At 34.4% G+C, this 20833-nt stretch overlaps 1 long non-coding RNA gene across 1 annotated transcript in view; it reads right to left on the bottom strand.

Moving 5' to 3' along the window:
- LOC141571346 (uncharacterized) overlaps window positions 1-20236 on the bottom strand; it is a 120344-nt gene extending 100108 nt beyond the window's left edge. The window contains exon 1 of the long non-coding RNA XR_012496108.2: window positions 20176-20236. This is a non-coding gene — a long non-coding RNA (uncharacterized LOC141571346). The remainder of the gene's footprint in view (window positions 1-20175) is intronic.
- Window positions 20237-20833: the final 597 nt, after the last annotated feature.

Here is a 20833-nt window from a genome sequence, read left to right as displayed (position 1 = left end):
ACTACAACTCCTTATGGAATTATGGCTAAATCTCAAAACTATAACACAAAAAGAAACCAGACACTATGAGTTTATATTGTATATTTATATAAATTTCTAAACCAGAAAAAAATAACGCATAGTATGTAATTCAAGATTGTGTTTACTCATGAATGAAAAGAGTTTTTTTGTTTTTTTGTTTGTTTTGTAGAATCCTATATTTTCCTCATTTTTTTTTCCCTTTTGCTATCCAGCCTTCATGGGACACCTTCGAGGTAGTACTTTCTAAAAGCTGCCTTTTCTGCACTTTGAAAACTCCTTTAGATTCCCTGGAAATCAGTGTTCTATTTCATTAGGTGTGTCCCCATTTCAGATAGGACACTCTCTTTCTGGAGATAATTTTATTTGTTTTTCCATTATTGCTGGCCCCGTCTGCCCTCTCCTCTTTTCCACAGTCTTCTCATGTCTCTCCATTTATGGGATGAACTTCAGTGCTGACTCTGTTAATGGTGACTGTCTTTCATCTTTAAATGTACATTGAAAACTATTATATTCTCTGTTTCCTAGGTATTCTGTAGTTTTTGATCATTGATAGTTTCATTTGCTCTACGAAGGTTCTTTGGCTTTTAGAAACTGGGTAGTAAGTTTTGAAGTTAGGCTGCTGCCATTCTCCTATCAGAAAATAGAAGCACACGGTATGAAGACTTTCTAATAAATGAATGCTTGAGTGTGTTTAATGTGCAAAACACTATGAGTGCATTACTTGCCTCATACTACTAGGTAAATGCAGTGTGTAAAGGAATCCATATTCAGATTAGTGAGCTGATTTCAATCATGACATCTCCCAGAAATACCTCTATAAATAAGAATGTTGTATGTTTTAATTTACTCTGGCACTTTGCTCTCCAAACATTTTATATAAATGTTTACATATAAAAAATCATCTAAACTTATTAGGATCCATCATGATATCTATAACCATGTATGTAGCATTAATAAATTTACTTGTCACAATTAGCAGAAAAGTATTTGGGAAACTGGGAAAACCACATCATCTTTTAAATGTATTTCCCCTGAAAAATAAAAGACAACATACAAAAAAATTGGAGGAGAGAGTTTCCAAAAAGAGCCATGCTCTAGACAAGTTCTAAGAGAAAGCAGTATGATTTGTTCATGCATTGCTGGTGGTAGTACAATTTATAACAATATTTTTAGAGGTCACATTGATATTGATAGGGTAGGCAGACAGATAGAAATGAGCAGGAGGAGAGACCTAGCCCCAGTCAGAAAGCCCCTTGCTGCAGCTCCTACTTGGGTCAAGACGCTTTGCAACTGTCCTCACTTAGGATACCAGCTCCTTACTAGCCCAGCAGGATTCCAGGCTTACACATGTCCCTAAATCAAAGGGATGTGTTATTAGAAGCCAGAGAAGGAAGGAAGACCTCCCACTTATCAGAGTATACACCTGTTTATCAGGACCATTTGAGTGAGCTTTCAAACAAGTCATAAAAAGAAAATTGACAGAAACTACCTTGAGACCCAAAAGGGAAGGCTAGGCACCTCAGCAATAGAGAAAGAGAGACAAAGAGAAAGGAGGGGGCGACAATTCTACCCATAGAAATACAAGTCTTCATACAATGTAAGGAGAAGCCTTTCCCCCTCTTGGAATTGGTTTGCTCCAATCTTGGAGTGTACTGTGCTTCCCCCAAAATAAGACTGGGTCTTATAATAATTTTTGCTCCATTAGGGCTATTTTCAGGGATGTCTTATTTTTTCATGTATAACAATCTACATTTATTAAAACACAGTCATGTCATCTTCTTCTGGAACATTGTCAGAACGTACTAAATGCGTCCATCTGGCTGGGATCGTAACTGGGGCTTATTTTCAGGGTATGTCTAATATTAGGGGAAAGACGGTATGTGCCTTCACTAATAAACTTCTTCCTACCCTATACTTGTACAAAACGCTGTCTCTCTACTGAATTCTTTCCCCGGAGAAGACAAAGAACCAAGGAATATTATCACTATCTAGTGACAACATTATGTATTAAAAATCAAAAAATGTTTAACTTTGATATACCATTTCTACCTTTCCACATCTACTTTAGAGAAATACAAATTTGTGGACACAGAACCATGAACAAGGATACTTATCGCCACAGTGTTTGGCATAGCAAACAACTGAAGTAACTTCAATGTCCATTAAATCAGGAGGAGATATAAACCAGTATAGATTCTTACTATGGAATACCATGCAGCAGTTTACAAAAATGGAGTGATTATTTGGATGTCCATATGGGGAAAAATGTCCATACTCAAATATCTTTCCCAGATGTATCAGAGAGCTAATAATAAAAGTTTAAACAATGAAGTTTCCAGAAGATAACATCAGAAAATATCTTCATGACCTTGAAATAAGCAAAGCTTTCTTTGCACCATGTCTAAAGAGTAATGAGAAAATATCAGACATGGTTCCTGCTATAAAAGAGATACCAATTCAATTGAAAAGATAAAGGTTTGGTAAAAATCTTTTGTAATTTAAACCATCTACAGAAGGGTCATCTGTCAAAACGATAGATTAAATTCTAACCCAGACTAAAGCTAGTGACAAATATATATTTAGGATACCTATGGAATTATTAGGCTGATAAATCCATATGGGAATTACCTAAAACAAAATGATACAAAATTGATTATGTCACACTTTGATGACTCTACAGGAATTATTGTGAATAATTAAGAGTAATAAACATGACAACTTGATTTTGTTCAAAATTAAATACAAGATATATAATCTCTGTCTATCAAGAATTCACAATATTTATTTTTTGGAAATCCCCAAATCTTTTTTCATAGTAATAGGCTTTTCATTAAATAGAAAATAGAAGTTATAGTACTTGTAAAGAAGAAGAAGAAGATAATAAAAATAATAACTTCTACATACTTAGAGATGTCACTTGACCACATTCAGAAACGGAGAAAGTAAGACAAAGTTTTAATATAGGTTTATCAGAAGCCAAATTCATACCATTTCTCTCACCCCAGAATTACTTCTATCCTGTTCTATAAAAGCATAAAAAAATTGTTCCTGCATTTAATATAAAGTGATGTAAATATATGATCCATTTTGTCACTTCAAGTCCTATGTAATTGACATTGAATGTTTTACGCCAAAGAAAAGTTTATCTCCACTGTTAGAAGTTTATCTGTTCTGTAAGATTAGAGTTATGTTTTCTGTTAAATTTCCTTTTTTTGCCTACCCTCTCTGGACATACAGAGCCAAATTTGAAGCAAGTAATAGAGTATGTTAATATTATCAATGTTATTCTTTTTTCCTTTTCCTCCTTTGTATTTAGGTCAATTTATTTGAAATTGACTGAAATTCCAGTTCACAAGATTTGAGTTAAAGTCAATTAAAATTAGATGTGACAGGCATTACATAATTTTTATTAGTAAATACAGATGAAGCTTCAACAAATACAAGACAGATACAAGTCTATTTCTTATTAGCATATATGGATAGAATGTATTTTTGGTTCCTGCAGGCAGTGATGAGGGAAAAAAAAAAATTACTTGGGTCATAATTCAAAGAATAACGGAGCTGAGAGGGATCTCCAAAGATGAAGTATATCCTTCTATATCTAGGCAGTCTTCATTTAGAGTCCTCTAGACAGCTGGGAATCAAACTTTCTCTCAAACATCTCCATGGAAAAATAGACCCTGCCATCATTTGCTTTCAACTCTTATGTGTTTCCTCAGTGGTTTTCCCACTGAGACACTCTCCATGAAGCTGTCTGATTTCTTCATTCTTGCCAATTTTCTCTCCTAGACTTCTGTCTAAGCAGACTGTGTTTTCCAAGATCAGTACTGATTCAGCCTGTTACTTCTGCTTTATGCTTCTGAGTACCAAGGGCTATGATTTAAGCACATGATGCATTAGTGTTCTAAACACCATTGAAAAGGAAATGAAAGCCTCCAAGGGTGAAGGCATTAATGAAAACAATGAACATTTTAGTAAGAAGCCCAGGGCATTTAAATCCAGTGTCCCAGAATGATATATAACTCTGCCAATTGTAACAAGCATTTCAAAGATCAATTATCTCTGGCAAGTTGTAAATACAGGTATCATTTCCATTCATGCACAATTCTTTAGAAAGCAAAATACAGAAATGTTTTCTACTAACTTAAATGGTAAAAGAAGAAGGTAAAAGACTGGAATCCTTGCCATGCTCTGCCCTAAAACAGAAGATCCTCTGTTTGGGCAATAGTGCTGTGGATATAGCCAAGAGACTGTTTTGGCACAAGAAAGAATATATCAGCATTACCAGTGCCAGTTACATTCCATTGCCTTTACTTTCCTGGCTGAGTATATCTGTGTATTTGGGGGAGGGTAAAAGGCAAGAAGGAGGCAGAATCTGGCAGCCATTTCTCTTCATCTCTGCAATGTCCTTTTTAGTATCTAAATAAGAATATACTTGTATTTCATTATCAGTTTGCAGTTCTAACTATTGGGAATATCAACATTGTGAGAGCTAGCAAAATATTGCTTGAAACACAGCTATTATTCTGCTTATGTAAAGAAAAGAAAACATTTGATTTAATAAAATTTTGATCACTTTTACATTTAATTTTTAGTTGAAGTTCTAGCCTTCTATTGCTATGTAATTTAAAAAAAACAGATTATAGTGGCTTATAACAATAACTTATTATCTCACATGATACTGTAAGTTGATTCAGCTCAACTGTGCACTTCTTACTTGGGGTCTGTCATGCAGTTGAAAAAAGATCTAGGCTGGTCCTACAGTCATTTAAAGGCATTTTAAGACTGTGTTGGAAGTGTGAAATATCTCCTTTACATGACTGGCAGTTGATGCTGGCTTTTGGCTCGGGTTTTATCTGGGGCTGATGTATGGAGCACCAGTGTGGTCTTTCCATGTGGCTGGGGCTTCTTCCAGCATGGCAGCTGTGTTCCAACAGGGAGTAGCCTACGTGAGCCTTCCAAAAGAGAGGAAGCTGCCAGTCTCTGAGGGCCTGGACGAGAGAACTGGCATGGCACCATATCTGCTGAACCTGATTGTTCAGAACAGTCGCAGAGATCTCCCAGAACCAAGACAAGGGAGAAGGGCATAAACCGCCCCTCTGGATGGGTGGAGCATCAAAGAATCTGTGGCCATCTTTAATCTGCCACACTTGAATGATTCCCATATTTGGAGAGTATCATTTTAATAAAATGGCCCAAATTGTTAATGCATATCAAGATATTAAATACAAAACTTCAGTTTACAGTTTGTAGAGTGGTAATTAACTAGGCACAGTATATGTGTATCTTGCCAGTAGGGGGGAAAAATGAATAAAATTAGTGTAATTTGATTTGAAACATCTCAAAATATTACTTAGCCATGGTCTCTCCCTAGTAAATATTTGTGACTCCAGCAAAGAAAACTTACTGTTGACCTAGATTCAACCTTCTCAATAGCATAGATTCTGAATTTTTAATTTTTCCGGGCTGCAGACATTGTGACCAATTTCCCAGTATTCTCATTGTGTAACAAGATTAATCTAAACAGTTCATGTCAACTTACCCCCTGTCAGTGATTGGTTCAGGGATGGACAAACCTAATTCAATCTGGGTCAATGAGATTTAAAAAGGCTTGCCCATAAATTGAATTTTTTTGTGTTAATATTACCCCTCCTCTTAAAATGACTCATACCCCACAGGAACCCTCTCCCCAGTGTGTCTCCTATGAAACTCAGATGACTTTTAATTTTTTTCCTAGTCTGTTGCATTCTAAGTACAATTTCCTTGAACCAATTTCTATGGGCTGGGAAAGTCCAAAACATTTCTAATGATCAGCTCAAAATCTCAAAGACTAACATTCTTGTGGGTAATTATTCTGTAAACTGTGTGTCTGTTTCACCATTTTACTTAACACTATGTAGATTAAAATAGGTCATATGTCTATCAGAAAAAAATATGTGTATATCTAATATGCTCAGAAATTACAATAGGCTAAGTAATTCAATGTACATGGAATGTTTTAATATATTGGAGCTTTAGGTCAAAGCAATGGAATGCCCAAAACCATAGTGATGGACAGACAGGTATAAACCCTTTTTTCATGTTATCTAGTTATGGATACACACTTTGGAGGATGACTATTCATGAGATCATATAACCTGAGTATAACCTGTATTTACTTAAACCTCTTTATTTGCAGGAAACATTAGCCATTTTTGCCCTACATTTGTAACCATTTAAAAGTATATGTTGATCTTATGGTCTTCTCCTACAGATTTAAATTTATTTAAGCTTATTGAAAACTTGGTCAATAATTCCTGAAATACGAAAAAGAACAATAACAACAAAACAAAACGCAAACAAACAAAATCACTCAAAACAAACAGTAACAGAATCATTAAAAAAACAATAGCAGCAACAAATCTAAGTTAAGCACAGTAGGATGTACTATATCTAAACCAGTTGTTTCACAGAGTATGTAAGGGAATTATTGGAAAACTAATCAATCTTTGGAAAGGTAAAAATCAAATAAAACTTACATCTGAATGTTTGTACTGTATTCCTTTTACTGTCATATCAAATAACATTGCTTTCAGGATGTGCTACTGTTATATTCTGCCTATTTCTTCTCTCCAACAGGGTAATACCATTCATCTGCCGAATAATGTCAAAAAGATTTCATCTGATGTAACAATTCTGATCAATTGATGATGACTGCTTGGGGCACTGTTGTGAACAGTTCTGAGGCTATGTCTGGACTCAACGGGACAAAAAGTTCTTTATATCATCCAAGGGCATAGTGCAGGGAGTTGAGTCACTAAGGAAAAGGTGTCAGTCATTCCTGCATTTCCTGCTAAAAAGACATTAACAGGGATTTATCCCTGGAGTTTCAAAAGCCCATGTGTGGGTCTTATCACTGCTGTGCTCCTATTATCTGGCAATTCAACAATGAACATAAAATGAGCATTCTACAAATGAACAAATCAATGAATTCACAAAGTACTGGATTTGGGGTTTTAGCATATATGTGCATGATGAACATACATTGGAATACAAATGGGATGGACAGATAAGGAAAGAGGGTCCTAGTACGCTACATTAACAAATGTGTTCTTCATATACTTCAGCAAACATAAAAATCTGGCAAAAAGATTGAATATACACTCTGGTTTGCTTGTTAAATTTGCCACTCCTTTACCAAGATATATATTTTCTTATACATCAAATAGTCTCAAATAGACATTTCTTTATTAGACAATCATGGAATTAAAATTCTAAAACTTGATGAGATTCTGAAATTTAAACTAGACTGAATCGCCAATATTTGAGTACATGTCTATCCCCCTGGACCCAAACCTTCACCCTCTATTAGGCTGAGACTTCAAGGCAGAACATGTGTTATACACAATTTCCATTCTCACACATAGCCATAAGTATTTCTCCATAATTATTTGATTTGGGGATCATCATATTACCATATGACTATAAAATCCTATATTTATTAATAAATCCAGTTGACTTTTCTTGATCAACTTTTGAGAAATCACGTGAAAACTATTTCCCTAAAGTATGCAAAACAATATTAATACAATGTATTTTTGAAATTAACAGTTATGAATATTCAGATATATTATACCTACATCAGCCGTCATAGTTAAAAACAACAATAATTTATCTAATTTTTTTAATGTAGCAGTACAGCATACTATACTTCGATAACTATAGTTAGATATCCGGGTTTATGTTCTGGCTTCATTCCTTACTATGTGATTTTGGATATGTAACTTAAATTTTCTGTGCCTAGGCTTCCTTATCGGTAAATGAACAAAATAATTGTAACTACACAAAGAGAATGCATTATAAATGAAAGGTTTTCATTTTGTTTTGTTTTTCTTTAATCATGTCAATAACATAAGACAAGTTGTTATAGTATTTAATTGTTACTACGCCAAGTGTGAGAGAGAAAAATTGGTTTTCTTGAGATAGATGAGCATCAAATAACTTAAGCAATTTGTGATTACCAATCCTGCAACCTTCCACAGTGCATTTGGAGGTCTAGGAACCATCTTCACAAGAATGGGATCGTTCTCTCTGTTGTCCTTCTCCATGGCAATGGGAAAACTAATTTCTGACTCTAAGGTGACATACTCCTTACTCTTAGGAATGCGTTTCTATCGGTATCTTACTAAACTTCTTTGATATTACTATCCACAACTTCTTTTGGAAAGTCTTGAAGTCTTCCCTTGTTATATCTCTAACAATATTTCTCTTATATCTCTAATAATTCCTTTTTAGTATCATACCTTACCTTTTAAATGTAGATGTTCACCGAAGTTCCAGCATAGTCTAACTTTACCCTGGTACCTTTCTAGAGCTCTACACATGTGAAGCCAAACAACTACCCAACATCTCACTATATCTCTCAAACTCTACTAAACTGATCATAATTGGATCTTAAATTAAATGACTTTCCTATGATCTCCTTCCTGTTAAAGCCACCCTTCACACTGTTGTACAAAACACAAATCTGAGGTCCTGAATTTCTCTCTCTTCTTTCTAATTCCCTAATTTGACTTAGCAACTATACCCTGTGATTTCCACTCCCTTGTCGTTAGCTTTCTTCAATCACATCAAATCTGTTCAGGCACATTTGTCAAAGGGATCTCTCTAAAATGTAGCACTTATAATATCCCTGTTTTCCTTAAAGTCTTCCCAAAACATCTTGTTTCCTATACCATATTTTGCCACTTTCATTATCCTAATCACTATCACCATCATGTAACAGTAAAAGTAATAGTAGTAATAATAGTAGTAACCATACACCAGACACTTAATATTCCCATTTTAAAAATGATAAAAACTAAAGCATAGAATTTACCCCAAAATCGTATTGCTTCAATTTGGGTAAGGAAGTCAAAACCAAGCAGTTTCTCTCCAGTATTCCATTCTTTAACAAAACTATTCTGTTTCCCTACCTCACAAGCCTAGTCACTGAGTTGTAAGGATGTATTCACTTGTTTGTCTCCTTCAATATGCTCTCCAAAAGCTTTGAAGTCAGTGTCACAGTCTTTATCACCAAATTCTCAATGCATGACTTTGATCTCTGCATTCTCAGATCATTCAACGCACGGTAGCAATATGAAAAGAACTTGCCAAATGCAGGTAACCAGAGGAAAGGTTAGAACTAGCTTTCAAAAATATTAGGAAGAAGGGAAGAAAGGCAGTGTAGATACTCTAAGTTTAAATTTTAAGGAAGAATGAACTCATTTAGCAGCTATGAAGTAACTACTATGACTACACACTGTGTTAGTTGATCATGGAAGAACAGTGGAATATAAAGTATCTCACTGGGAGGTTGTTGTTTTTTTTTTTCCCCCCACAGTCACTTCTCCTCCATTCTAAACATTTATAATGTGGCCTCTGTTACAGTATATATTCTAGGTAAACCTCATATGTATATATTTGTTACTAAGGTCTCAAAATTTCTGTGAATTGGACATGACTGTTGCTATTTATGGCTATGGAAACTAGAGACTTAGAAATATTAGTAACTTATCCAAGTTCAAATCCTTGCTACATTGGAGCTCATTCCCACTAATATGTAATTTAAGAGACAGAGAGAGAGAGAGAGAGAGAGAGAGAGAGAGAGAGAGAGAGAGAGAACAAGAGAGAGACAAAGAGACAGAGAGAGAGAGAGAGAGAGAGAGAGAGAGAGAGAGAGAGAGAGAGAGAGAGAGACAAAGATTGCATATATTTTTATGTTTGGGTGTCTGCATGTGTGTATGTCCATCAGGTACCAACTGGGTCCACCTACATCTCTCTTTAGGTTGGGCCAAGGGCCAAGATTGGGTGTAGGGAATTGTGACTGCTGGCAAAAGTTTGGATTGTTGGAGGAGTGTAATGAGGTTAGATATTTATTTTCTGCCTCCCTTCCAGAGAAATTGCCTCAGCTTGACTTTCTCTGTCAACCACAGTTAACTGTTTTCCTTGCTGACTTCATCCCAGGCTATCCTCTCCACAGGCTATGGCAGAAGGCTCAGGTCACTGCACAATGACTAGAACATGTGGTTTCCTTATACCCACCCTTGGCAATTAATCTTTTGTAAGTAAAATTTCCTATTTTAAGAATATTGTGTGTTTACTGTGGAACCCACACTGGTGTTTTGGGTGTACGTGTGCAAGTTAGTGTGCAAGCATTTCAGTCTTTCTGCTCTCTAATTATTTCTCTACATTCTATAGCATCATGTTATCATAAATTTTATAATGCAATTAATTGACTACTTGTATTCTACTACAGTAGAACCCACAAAACAGTTAGATGAGCAAAAATCCTCAACAAAATATTAGCAAGCCAAATTCAGCAATACATTAAAAAGATCATACACCAGGATCAAGTCGGATTTATTCCTGGGATGCAAGGTTGGTTCAATATCTGAAAAGCAACTGACAGGATACGCCACATAAACAAAATAAAAATCATGTCATCATACCAATAAATGCAGAAAAAGTGTTTGACAAAATCCAGCATCCATTTATGATAAAAACTCTCAGCAAAGTGGGAATAGAGGGAACGTTTCTCAGCACAATGAAGGCCATATATGACAAATCCACAGCTAACATCATACTCAATGGGGAAAAGCTAAGCACATTCCCCTTAAGATCAGGAACAAGATAAAGATGTCCACTTTTACCCATTTTGGTCAACATAGTACTGGAAGTCCTAGCCACAACAATGAGACAGGAAAAAGAAATAAAAGACACTCAAATTTTAAAGGAAGAAGTAAAACTGTAATTATTTACAGATGACATGATGCTATATAGAAAGAGAACCCTAAATATTCTACCAAAAAATATTAGAACTGATTAATGAATTTAGTAAAATAGCAGGATACAAAATTAATATTCAGAAATCAGTTATATTTTTATACACCTATAATGAACTATCAGAGAGAGAAACTAAGAAAACAATTCCATTTACAACTGCATAAGAACAAAATACCTAGGAATAAATTTAACCATGAAGTAAACGACTTGTATTCAGAAAATTATAAGACATTGAAGAAAGAAATTAAAGAAGACACAAATAAATGGAAGCATATACTATGCTCACAGATAGAAAGAATTAATATAGTTAAAATGTCCATACCACCCAAAGCAATATATAGATTCACTGAAATATCAAAATACCAAAGGCATTTTTCACAGAACTAGAACAAACAATCTTAAAATTTATATGGAAACATAAAAGACTTCAAAGAGACAAGGCAATCCTGAGAAAGAAGAACAAAGCTAGAGGTATCACAATACCTGATATCAAATTATACCACAAGGCCATAGTAACTAAAGCAGCATGGTATTGAAATAAAAACAGACACACAGATCAATGGAACAAAATAGAGAACCGAGAAATAAATCTAGGCCTATATGGTCATTTAATCTATGATAAAGGAGGCAAGAATATACAATAGGGTAAAGACAGTCTATTTAATAAATACTGGGAAAACTGGACAGATATTAATACATGAAAATAAAAACAAACCCACTGAAACTGGACTGCCTTCTTACTCCATATACAAGAATAAACTCAAAATGGATTAAAGACTTAAATGTAAGACTCGAAACCATAAAACTCCGAGGAGAAAACATAGGCAGTAAACTCTCAGAAATTACCCTTCGTAATATTTTTACTGATACAGCTCCTCGAGAAAGGGAAACAAGAAAAAATAAACAAGTGGGACTACATCAAACTAAAAAGTTTTGCATTTTGCAGAGCAAAGAAATCAACAAAACGAAAAGACATCCTACTGAATGGGTAAGATATTTGCTAACGATACATCTGATGAGTGGTTAATATCCAAAATTTATTTTAAAAAAAAAACTCAGACAACTCAACACCCAAAAAACAAACAATTCAATTAACAAGTGGGCAGACGACCTGGGTAAGCATTTCTCCAGAGGATATACAGATGGCCAACAGGCATATGAAAAGATGCTCAACATCACTAAGCATTAGAGAAATGCAAATAAAAACCACAATGAGATATTGCCTCACACCTATCAGAATGGCCATCACCAATAAATCAGCAAACAACAAGTGGTGGTGAGGATGTGGAGAAAAGGGATCCCTTGTGCACCGTTGGTGGGACTGCACATTGGTGCAGTTACCACGGAAAACAGTATGGAGGTTCCTAAAAAGATTAAAATGTAAAAACTACCTTATGAACCAACAATTTTACTCCTGGGTATTTATCCAAAGAAATCCAAAACACTAATTAGAAAAGATATATTCACTGCATTGCTATTTACAATAGCCACAATATGGAAATAACTGAAATGCCCATCAATAGACAATTGAATAAAGAAATCGTGGTAAATATATACACTAGAATATTACTCTGCCATAAAAAGACTGAAATATTAACATTTGCAAAAACATGGATGAATCTAGAGGATATTACGCTAAGTGAAATAAGTCAGCTTGAGAAAGACAAATATCATATGAATGTGAACTATAATTAAAAAAAAATAATCATGGGGATATATAGTACAGCATAGGGAATATAGTCAATGATGTTTGAATAACGATGCACAGTGCCAGATGGGTAATAGACTTATTGTGGTTATTACTTTGTGAGGCATGTAAATGTGTAATCACTATGTTATTTTGTCCACCTGAAATTAATAAAAACATTTAAAACATACCCCCTTGCCACACACAACAACAACAATGAACAAACAAACAAACAAACAAAAAACAGAAACTTTAAAATGTTGGCAAGGATGTAGAGCAATTGGTAACCTTTGTGCATTGCTGGTGGGAATATACAATGGCGCACCCACTGTTGAAAACAGTATGGTGGTGCCACAAAAAATGTAACAGAATTAATGTTATTCAGCAATTTCACTTCTGAATATACACCAAAAGGCACTCAAGTAGATATTTATATACCCATGTTCTTAGCAACATTATTCACAATAACCGAAAAGGTGGAAGCAATTAATTGCCATATGAATGGATAAAGAATCTGTAGTATATACATCCAATGGAATATTATTCAGCCTTAAAAGAGAAGGAAATTTTGTCACCAGCTACAATGTAGATGAACCTTGAAAATATTATGCTAAGTGAAATAAGCCAATCAGAAAGGAACACATATTGTATGATTTCACATATATGAGGCTCCTAGAGTAATCAAATTCATAAAGACAGAAAGTATAATAAGTGGTTGCTATTTCCAAGTAGAAATGGGGAGTTTTAGTATAATGGTACAGAGTTTCTGTTTGGGAAGATGAAAAGGTTCTGGAGATGGATGGTGGTGATGGTTACATAACCAAGTGAATGCATTTCATGCCAGAGAACTGTAGACCTAAAAATGTTTAAAATGGTAAATTTTATACTATGTAGAGAAAAAAGAGTTGATTTTCTTCAAGGGTGCCCAAGAGAGAAAAGGTTCTGATTGTAGAGGACTAGAGATGAACAGTTTTTCAGGAAAGAAATATCCCTAGAAAGAGAAAACACTTCATGGTGCCATAGCTAATACTACTACTACGAATACCACCACCACTACTACAATTACTACCATTCATTGAGTGTTTATATTTTTCACGTATGTTGTATATTTTATATATAATTTTTCATTTTCAAAAATTTTATAAAAGTAAAAATGACTATTCCTAATTTACACATAAGGAAACTAGGTCTCAGAGAAGTTATGCAAATTGCCAGAGTCCAAGGAATAAAAAGGTAGGATGAGGATTCAAATGCCTAGTGTCTGTTTCCGGAGCCCATACTCTCAGCCATTCCAGCATGGGTTAGGGTTCTGCACCCAACTACTGGGAAAGGCTTCCGTATGGAATACGTTTGGACTTATCCAGAGAACTACTAACATAGGAAATTGTCTTGTCCCTTCACGTGGAAATAACCCCCACTGAATAATAATCAACTTCTCTGCCCTATGTACCTCTTGATCAGAACAGCATAAAGCAATAGTTATAATATGGACTCTGCAGCCAGACTGCCTGGGTTCCCATCCTCTTTTTGCCTTGTAGTTGGGTAACTTTAGGTAAGTTAATTAACCTGCTGGAGTTTTAATTTCCTCACCTTCAATTGGGGATAATAACACCTTATAAGATTGTTGCTAGGATTAGATGAATTAATAAAGATAAAATTAATAAAAACTATTAGATGAATATCACACATTTTCTATTAAAGCTCCATGAGGTAATTTGTAATATTTTTTTATTGAAGACAGCCAATTGCACATATACTCATATACAGAATCCTATATACGAGTTGCCTTGACATTAAGCAAATTTGTAGAGGAAAATGTCCTACCGTATTTGCAACTATGCTTGGCTTTGGCTTTGAAAAGGCCAACGCTATCATTCTAACCAGGGAGGCTAAGGGAGCAACAAATGTTGCACCTTTAATTTCCAGATCAGCAGTAATGATGGCATAGCATTATTTACATCTACTTTCCAATAGATTCTGTGGAGCACTGTCAAGATCAAAGCTGAGAAAAAAACTCTCCTTTCTCACCACTTTGTCATCCTTACACTTACAGGCATAAAAATAGAAATTTTTCCCTGTTATGGGGAGATAATGTTGCTATGTTTATAAAGGTAAAGTAGATTTATCAAAATAATTGGAAGCATGATTCTTCATTATGGTTAGTGATTGCAGGGACATGTTGACATGAAAACACTAAACTTTGTTTTTTTCTCCTTTCCTCACTACTTGTTCAGTTTCTATGTTGCACATGCTTAACAAAAGTCTATCTCTAGGATGATAGACATATAATTTGGAAATTTGTGTATTATATATTGCATATATTATATACACATATATCTTGATACTAACTGTATGATGCTTTTCCTCTATAAGACTTTGGATAGGGTAGTTGAAGCTGGGAGAAAAGGGAATTCATGTGAATTTGTCCATGACCTGTCTGTTTTTCAGTATTATGATGTATTTTAAGTCTGTAAGTCTTAAATGATCCTATCACACTGAATTTATGATATTAAAGAAACCTGATGAGAATATAATTGTTGGTTTATAATAATGTAATAATAAGCTTTACAATACAGTTTGACTGTATTGTTTGTATTAAAGTGATAAAGTGAACCATTTCTTTTCTTTTTTTTTTTTTCTTTTGTCAAAGCTTGATTTAATGACTTCTTATTTTCCCAGGACACCCTCATTCATTAGACAACCATATTCCTTTGGATTTCTCTTATTTTCACAGGATAATTTAAAATCCATTCTGCCCTTTAACTTGATTTGTTGTACATATTATTTTCCTGCCCACAATTCATATTCTATTAAAGAGCTGTGATTCTATAGGACAAATTATGTCGATACTCTTACTTCAACCCAAAACAGTGTTGCCCTGACATATTTTCACCTGAAAATCTAAGGATATATTGTACACAATTCAAATATCTTCTGATTTAAGATAATAATCTCACCTAAGGTTGAAAATTCATAAGTACATAAGAACAAAGAAGATTTATAAGTAATTTACTAAATTTAAAATGTGCATATCCTGAGTAATCTGTGGTTTTTCTAAATGATCTAGCTTTTCTCCAAACTGATGCTTGCATGTATTGCAGCTGTCAGGAGCGACACTGATATACACCAGTATTGCTCTCTCCCCCTCCCTCAATATTCCAAGCTGTCTATTTTCAGGCTGTATCATAGGATAGCACTTATTCACCACTCCCCATACTTATGAGCAGTTGAACTTGAGTGATTTTTTTCTAATCAAGGAGCTTTGAATGGAAATGATGTGTGTTTCTTTTGGTTGAGTGTTTATTTGCCTCTGTGAAACATTCCAAGGATCTCATTTTTCATTTGGTGCTAAGACCAGCAGCATTCAAGATAGTTTCTTATTTGTCATCCTAAATCCTTGAATGATTGTAGCAAGCAGATCCTGCTGCCCACTGACAATGGACCGGTAACATAAAGGTGGAAACTATACATTTCTAGTTTTAAGTCACTAAAATTTAGGATTTTTGCTATTATAGAATAATTCACTAGGTGTAATTAATACAGATGCAAAACATAGAAAAAAATAAGTGAAAACACCTCTGAAAAAAAACAGATTTTGATAAGCTGGTGAAGAAGGAAGATACGTCTTTTAGAGGAGTGTTAAAATCAGGATTTAGGAAAGATACTTCCAGGACTCACTTAAATAAATAAAGAAGTTATAATTACACAACTTTTATAAGAAATGATTAGAGGAAAGTGTAATTGATTTTTAAGACTGACTCATTGTCCAAACTGATTTTGACAGAGATTGCAGAAGAAAGTTCCTCTTAAAGGCTCAGCCAAGAGATTGTTACCCTCCATAAGAAAGGGCCATTTTCTCTAAGATGACCAGACGCCTGATCTGATTCCAAGTGCATGAGGATTATTGACCCCTTAGACAGATTTTAAAAAAGGTTAATTGGAAGAAATTTAGAGTTTACATAATTGATTTGCTTTATCTGGATGATTATTGATCAAGTCAACAAACTAGCTTTATATTTACAATGTATTCTACTAATCTCTGAAACTTATATCTCACCATTTTTTGACATCTATATCTATAGAATTTTATAAGTATATACAACCATTTTTTTTCTAGGTTTTCTTTGCTCATCTTATATACTCAATAGTATGTTGTTTTCTGGTAACAATTGAATTATTTTTATAAGTACTTGGAATTCATTATAAAAAGTTATTTATTTTATGTCATTAAGCTTGGTAAACCAAGCATTTTTAGGGTGATCACTTTCAAATTTTGTATTAGAGAAGTGTGAATCAGTGTATTCTATAAACTATTCACTCCTTGATCAACTGGTATGTTTTAAGTGTTTTACAAAAATGAACTAATCTGCAGAATGATTTACTATACTCACATAGGAAGGAAGATAAACATAATGTCAAAGTATAAACCTTTATTAATAATAATATTTCAAATGTGTTTACACTTAAAGATACATTCATTAATAATAAGCTAATACACTATTTGGTTTATTTCACATCCATGAAAAGTGAAAATGGGCTTAAAGATGCATTTAAAACCAACCTCTTGGGCCGGCCCAGTGGCTCAGGCGGTTAGAGCTCCGTGCTCCTAATTCCAAAGGCTGCCGGTTTGATTCCCGCATGGGCCAGTGGGCTCTCAACCACAAGGTTGCCAGTTTGATTCCTCGACTCCCGCAAGGGATGGTGGGCTGTGCCCCCTGTAACTAGCAATGGCAACTGGACCTGGAGCTGAGCTGCACCCTCCACAACTAAGACTGAAAGGACAACAACTTGACTTGGAAAAAAGGCCTGGAAGTACACACTGTTCCCCAATAAAGTCCTATTCCCCTTCCCCAATAAAAATCTTTAAAAAGAAACCCCCCCCCCAAAAAAACACCTCTTTCTTCTTAATCACATATGAATTTGCATATGTAAGAGACCATTAGATAAGTACCACTCAGAGCCCAATGTGGAAATTGAGTGTCCTCCAAGTCTCTATTTAATTTTGTATTCATTGAAAGGAAAATTATAGTTTGAGCAGTCTGATATGCACGTGGCTGCTGTAACAAGGAAAGCCCCTTCAAAGCTACCAAACAATCTGCTTCCAGAAGATCAGTCCTGATTGGCCTGTAATATTCCCTATTGCGCAGGAACTCTAGAGAAAACACCAGCACATCTACTTACCAAGGATTTCTGTTTTTGTTTTTTTTCCCATTTTCCTACACATACCATTTGTAATTTGGTTAGTGTGACAAGGTGAGTACGGACATAATATTTATAAGTATGTGAATTGTTTCTTTCATTTCTTTCAAACTGTATCATGACAATAGTTAATAATATAGTCAAGGCTTGGAATATATATATGTATGTGTGTGTATATACACATATGTAATCCCACAACTTAAATAAATTCCTGATTCTATTATTTCTTAGTCTAGAGGGCATTTTTCCCTAATTTCATGTGTCAGGATATGAGATGGAAGAGGATGGTATATAAGTCCATGGTAGGTTTCAGTACCACCAACATACTGTCTGTACCATAAGCAAGACAAAATCTACGCACGGTGAATTTGACCCATTTAAATAATGATATAAAATAACAATGTGAAAGCTTCCAAGAACATGAGACTATAGCTTTAAAATAATCCATGGAGGATCAACTTTGGGAATGGTGGAATGAGATCCTCAATTATAGCTCTCTCACAAAAACAGCAAAAATACTGACAGAAACCTAAAATTATTGCAGAACTTTGGAACTGACTAAAGCCACAAAACAAACTTGAAATTGTCTATCGAAGAGAAAGTACCGAACCTATCAGTAAAACAGCAGAATCTGTGATGTTTTAACCCTTCCCTCCCTATCATAGTGGCACAATAACCATAAAAAAACAAAACAAAACAAAACAAAAAACAGTTCTTTCAGTCAATAGAAATGACTGAACCATCTTGTAATTTTGTTATGTGCACCACCCTCAGAAGCAATCAATACTGTGTCCAAATTTGCAGCTCTCTGGAAAATACATATTCTGTAGTACTATGGCTATTTTATTATTCAGAGTTCAGCAAAGGAAAGGAGTAGGGAAAGTCCTATCTCCAGCATATTACCAAAACAATAACAATTTGCTGGCAATACCACTGGTGTCTAAGGCTATGAATTCAAGCAAACAAACAAGATCTTCGTTAGGGGGTTAAAAGGAAATGCTGGTGAACTAGGTGACTATATGGAACTCTGAAAATCTACCAGCTACCCCAGGGATCTGAAGGGCTGTTCACACACACAAGGCTATGTGCACACCAGGAAAGACCTGGGAAAATAGAAGGCCCCCCACATCTCTGGCAGATGTTGTGTTGAAGCCATATGAAAGCAGAAAGTGAAAATTAAGGCTGTATTTTTTTTTAGCACCTTTCCCAGTATTCACTTTATTTAAGCGTACTTATGATTTAAAGATAAAGCCTTATTTTATGTGTTTAATGGGATAAATACAACTCTTAAAGGAGAACATCATGAAAAAGAGGCATACTTGTACCAATATCACCAGTGTTTATGTAAAGCTGTATTTTAAACGGTCTGAAATTTGAAGGCATGCCTTCTCACACAAATCCTTTTGACATGAGTGAATGACATAAAGGCAAGGTAATTTTCGAAATCTGGCCACTCACTGACTAAATAATACTAAATTTGTTCTGAGTCTAGGAAGCTAGGCTTAAAATTAAAACAAAAACTTAACCATATTCTAGTAGAGCTCAGTGGCTGTACACTGCAGAAATAGAGAATTTACAGAATTTTGGAGATACTTATGTCATCAGAGTGGAACCCTCACGAATGGGATTAGTGCCCTATAACAGAAGCTCCCGAGAGATCCCTAGCCCCTTCTCCCATGTGAAAATACAATGAGAAGTCTGCAACCCAAAAGAGAGCCCTCACCAAAACATGATGGTACTCTGATCTCAAACTGTGAGAAACAAATTTTCTGTCATTTATAGACTGCTCAGTCTGTGGTATTTTCTTATAGTAGCCTGAACAGACTACGACAGTAATCAAAAGAGAGCTGGAGTAGCTATATTAATTCAGACAAAACAGACTTTAAAACAAAAAAATATTTCTACAGATAGAGATATTTCATAATGATAAAGGAATTATGACAATTATGAATAAACCTATAAACAACTCTCCAAATTACATTAAGCAAAAACAGACAGAATTGAGAAAGAAATAAACAATTCATAGATAACAACTGGAGATTTCAATATCACATTGTCAATAATGGATAAAACCATCTAATGATCACCAGGATCTAGAAGACTTGAAAAACACTGTTAGACCTAAAAGATATTTATAGAACACTACTCAACAATAGTAGAATACACATCCTTTTCAAGCATATATACATATATATATATATATATATATATATATATATATATACACATATATATTATATATTATGACCTAAGACAAACCTCAATAGGTTTAATTGTTTGAAATAATAAGAGGCATGTTTTCTGATTACAAAAATATAAACAGAAATCAACAATAGAGGAAATTATGAAAATTCATATAAATATTAAACCATACAGTATCAAACAAGCAATCAGTCAAGGAAGAAATCACAAGGAAAATAAGGAAATATTTTTAAAATATTTTGAAAAACAAAAACACAACTTACCAAACCTGATGAGATGCAGCTAAAGAAGTGCTCAGATGGAAATTTATAGCTGTTACCACCTACAAAAGAATGTTTCAGATTAATAACCTAACCTTCCAATTTAAGAAAGTAGAAAAATAACAGCAAACCAAACTGAAAATAACAGGAAGAAGGGAATAAGATTAGCATGGATATGAATAAAATAGAAACTAGAAAACAATAAAAAAATAAATAAATCTAAAAGTGGCATATTTAAAAAGATCAACAAATTTGACAAACCAAGCAAAATGAAAACATTTGTCCAGACAAAACTTGTACGTGATTGGTCATAGCAGCATTATTCATAAAAACTAAGAAGCAGAAACAAGACAAAATATCTATCAACTGATAGATAAATGGCTAAACAATAAGTGGTATATGCACACAATGGAATGTGTGGAAATAAAAAGGGATAAAGCCCCGATACATGCTGCAGCATGGATAAATCTCGAAAACTTTATGTGAAGTGAAAGCAGGTAATAAAACATCACATCTTTTATAATTCCATCTAAATGTAATATGTAGAATAGTCAAATCTATAGAGAAAGGAAGTAGACTAGTAATTGACTAGGGTTAGGGTAGTCCCTGGGAGGAAAAGGGGCATGACTGCTAATAGACACAGGATTTCTTTTTGGAATAA

This window comes from Rhinolophus sinicus, chromosome 16 (assembly GCF_057876585.1).
Source record: "Rhinolophus sinicus isolate RSI-liver-muscle chromosome 16, RSI-T2T, whole genome shotgun sequence".
Lineage (NCBI taxonomy): Eukaryota > Metazoa > Chordata > Mammalia > Chiroptera > Rhinolophidae > Rhinolophus > Rhinolophus sinicus.
Note: the sequence above shows the minus strand (reverse complement) of the source record. Positions and strands in the feature narration are given on the sequence as shown.